Below are 4,408 nucleotides of genomic sequence, written 5' to 3'. Positions count from 1 at the left end.
TGCAGCCACAACTAGGCTGTCCGAAAACAGCTCCAAAAATAGTCCATGAAAGGCACCAATTACCCGTCCCAAACTGTCCCGAAATCTGCATAAGACCGCCCCCAAAATAGCACCGAAACAGTCCCACAAAACAGAACGAAGTCCGTCTATCACGGCTCCAACAATGACACCCAAACAGTCCACTTCAACCCACTTTAAGACAACACTTGAGGCGAGATTAAGATGGAAATACGAGTGAGATAAGCAAACATAGACAGTCCCAAAAGACAACCAGAACCACTCAGAAAACCCGTCCTACAAAATGACATTTTATCGTCCTAAAACCAAAGAACAAACAAAGTCCCAAAACAGCCCACCAGACCCGCCAAGGACAGGCCGAAGTGCAGGCCGTAACAGGGCACACGGACAGACTGTAAACACCCCTTTCTCGGCTGAATAAACAAAGCTAACCCAACGACACTCAAGACCACCAGGGAAACAGGCCAATTTACCCATCATTGAGACGGAAAAACTCAGCTAAAATCATCAAAACGGACCCTACCAGCACCGTGATAGGAATCCACAACCACTATCTCGACTACTAAAATTGCACAACAACAAATTCGCGACCAATATTTCGACGGTCGAGAAACAGAGAGGACGATGCCGTTCCATTCAGGCATCAAAACGAGACACATTTACCATACAAAAAATAAAAAGGGTAAAGAATTAAACTTTATTAAATAAGAACACGGAAACGACATGTAAGACAGAAATTTCGACACGTTTGTCGAGTAACCTATCACCGTTACCTTTTTTTTTTTTATCTCTGAAAGTCCAAGGAATCGCCCAAGGATGATCTTAAACCTAAAAACAGAAGAAATTAACCCAAAATCCGAATCCTTTGTAAGACGGCCGAATTGAAATAGGACGAAAGCTTGGCTCTTTTTTACATATAAAGAAGGAGGACGAGATGAGGAAGCTATTGGTGTAAAATTTATCGAATTTGGTTGAGAATGGAGGCGGGATCTGAGGTTGGATGAGACGGAAATGGAGTATGGGGTTCACTGTGTTTTTGTTGTTCCTGCTGCTGTTCGTTTGGTGCAGCGTGAAGAAATGAAGAAGGAGGGATGAGAGGGGGTGGGGTCGGGTCTTTATAACCACACACACCAATTATCATTAATAATAATCATAATAATAATAATAATAATAATAATAATAATAATAATAATAATAATAATAATAATAATAATAATAATAATAATAATAATAATAATAATAATAATAATAATAATAATAATAATAATAATAATAATTGTGATAGTAATAATATATAGTAATAAAAGATAAATATATATAAGTGAGATATTTTAAAAATAGAGTGTAGGATGTTAGGTGGATGTGATGTGTTGTCGGAATCGGGTTGGTTCGAAAAGAGTCAACTTTATAATAGAAATGCAACGATCTTGCTAGACGGAAATACACTTATAATTTAAGACGGAAAATTACTATTATTATCCCTATTAATACTATCCGACAAAATATTTATTTTTATATAAATTAAGCCTTGAAATTATAGCTTTAATAAAAATTATGTTTTAAAATGAATTAATTAAATTAAATAATTTAAAAATATAAAATAAATCAATTAAACGGTTAAATAAATTTTAATTGTCAAAAAGAAAAATTCGCGGGTGTTACAGGGGCACTACAAAGGCATGAATAGCCTAGGCAATTGCTACCCCCACACTAAGGTAAAGCACTACACATCAATAAAATCATAAGTCCCTCCCTCACTTCTCTCAAAATGATGAATATCTTGATCAAGGCACAAAAATATAAATCCAAAAATGTCAAAAATGCAATGTAATAATTGAAATGCAAGTTAGGGAGTTAGAATATTTACAAATGGTGGTTTAGGGAGGACTCCACCAAACTCTCATTCCAATGTGAGATGTCAATGGGGCATGTTCAAGGTGTTGTTGATGTTACTCAACACCTTGAACAAGTAGTCGAAAGCTTGCTCAGTATCATGATAAAGGTCCTCAATAGATCTTTGCACTTGTTGTTCTCCATGATGGTCTTGGTTCATAGCATTACCAATATAGGGATTGAATATCCCTTCAAACTCATCATCCCAAAGACCGCAAACTTCGTCTACTTGATCACTAAAAATTTCTTGAGTTGATAGAGACAACTCTCCTTCTTTCTTGTCTTGGCCAATGGGGCCATCTTCTTCACTTGTCATGGGTGAGATTTTCAAGCTCTCATTGTTGCTATTTCCTTGTTCTTTTGATGGAGCATCATCCACTTTCTTTTTCCATTGAAATTCCAACTTCTTCCTATCATCCTTCCGGCTATAGTGATCAACCATAAAACATGGCTCATGCAATCGGGGAGCTCTCATGGTCTTGTCAAGATTGAAAGTAATGGTTTCATCTCCCACTTCAAGGGTGAGCTCTCCATGCTTCACATCGATCACCGCTCCCGCGGTGTGTAAGAAAGGTTTCCTAAGATAATAGGAATGTTGGAGTCTTCTTCCATGTCAACAATAACGAAATCCACCGGGATGAAGAATTTTCCAATTCTCACGGGAACATCTTCCCATACCCCTAAAGGTGTCTTAGTTGATCTATCCGCCATTTGAAGTGTGATGTTGGTACATTTGAGTTCTCCCATTCCTAGCCTCTTGCTAACCGAATATGGCATGACACTAACACTTGCCCCAAGGTCACATAAAGCTTTGTTGATTGTAGTGTCACCAATAGTGCACGGAATGAAGAAACTTCCCGGATCCTTGAGTTTTGGAGGTGAACTCCCTTGAAGGATGGCACTACTCACTTTAGTGAAGGCGATAGTCTCAAGCTTCCGGATTGATTTCTTCTTCGTAAGGATGTCCTTCATGTACTTTGCATAGGCCGGAACGTGATTGTTCAATTCCGTGAAAGGAATCGAGACTTCTAAATTCTTCACAATTTCCATGAATTTCCCAAGTTGGTCATCAAACTTAGGCTTAGCTTGACGACTCGAGAATGGAAGTCTAATCACGATGGGCTCCTTCTCTTTGGCCTTTTCTTCATTTTTCTTTGAAACTTCTTGATTTGTGGGTTCTTCTTCCTTAGAGTTTTGCACAACTCTTTCCTTGTCACTAGCCTCTAAAACTTCATCCTCAACTTGCTTCTTTGGCCCTTCATATCTTGTACCACTCCTCAAGTGAATGGCACTAACCGTTTCATGTCTTGGGGGATTACTTTGAGGTGGTAATTGCCCCTTTTGTCTTTGAGAGCTTGAAGATGCTAGTTGGGTCATTTGAGTTTCCAACATTTTTGTGTGGGCTAGGATGTTGTTGATGGTGATGCCTTTTGCTTAGCTATCTTTTTGCATTTGAGTGAAAAATTCTTTTTGATTCTTTTGCATTTGGAGGACCGCTTTTTGAACATCAAAACCTTGGTCATTTTGTTGATTATATGGAGTTTGATTTTGATAACCTTGGTTTTGGTTGTAAAAGGGTCTTTGATTTTAGTTTCTCATCGGAGGTGGGGTGTATGTTGGTTGAGGGTTTTGAACATTTTGGCTTTTGTATGAGAGATTTGGATGAAATTTGGTGTTTTCATTGTAATAGTTGGAATAAGGGGTACCACTTTTGTATGTTTGAAAGGCATTCATTTGCTCATTTGTTCCCCTACATTCACTTTGGTCATGTCCCAAAGTTCCACAATTCTCACATATCCTACTTGGGATTAATGAAGATGCTACCATGGCATTAACATGTTGCTTTGGTGATTTTGAGGCTTCTTCAAGCTTAGCCATAGCCTTTTCAAACTTCAAGTTGATGGTATCAATATGAGCGCTAAGTTGAGCACCCAATTGAGTAATAGAATCCACTTCATGCTTTCCTCCTCTAGTAGCCTTGTGAGGTCTACTATATTGTGAATTATGGACCGCCATTTCCTCAATCTTGTTCCAAGTTTGATTATCGTCAACTTCGGTGAACATACCATTTGATCCCATGTTGAGAATGTTTCGGGAATCTTCATAAAGTCCATTCCAAAATTGTTGTACCAAGAACCACTCGCTAAGTCCATGATGAGGAAATGAGCGACAAGTTCCTTTGAATCGCTCTCAAGCTTCATACAAAGATTTTTCGTCCCTTTGCTTAAAACCCGTAATTTGAGCTCTTAGCATGTTAGTCTTTTCCGGAGGGTAGAATTTTTTGTAGAAAGCTAGAGCCAACTTCTTCCAAGAGTCAATTCCAATAGTAGCCTTATCAAGGCTCTTCAACCATTGTTTCGCGGTACCAATTAGGGAAAAAGGAAATAAGACCCATCGAATTTGGTCTTGAGTCACTCCGGTTTGTGAAATCGCATCACGATAGTCACAAAAAGTCTCCATGTGAGAATGTGGGTCTTCACTAGGCATCCCCCCAAAT

General features: G+C 38.6%; 1 non-coding gene across 1 annotated transcript; it reads left to right on the top strand.

Annotated features, from left to right (window-relative positions):
- Positions 1 to 4,057: 4,057 nt before the first annotated feature.
- On the top strand, positions 4,058 to 4,164 carry LOC141619761 (small nucleolar RNA R71). The gene has a single exon (XR_012531800.1). It is a non-coding gene; the product is annotated as a small nucleolar RNA R71 (small nucleolar RNA).
- The last annotated feature ends 244 nt before the right edge of the window (positions 4,165 to 4,408 follow it).

This window comes from Silene latifolia, chromosome 1, assembly GCF_048544455.1.
Source record: "Silene latifolia isolate original U9 population chromosome 1, ASM4854445v1, whole genome shotgun sequence".
Lineage (NCBI taxonomy): Eukaryota > Viridiplantae > Streptophyta > Magnoliopsida > Caryophyllales > Caryophyllaceae > Silene > Silene latifolia.
Note: the sequence above shows the minus strand (reverse complement) of the source record. Positions and strands in the feature narration are given on the sequence as shown.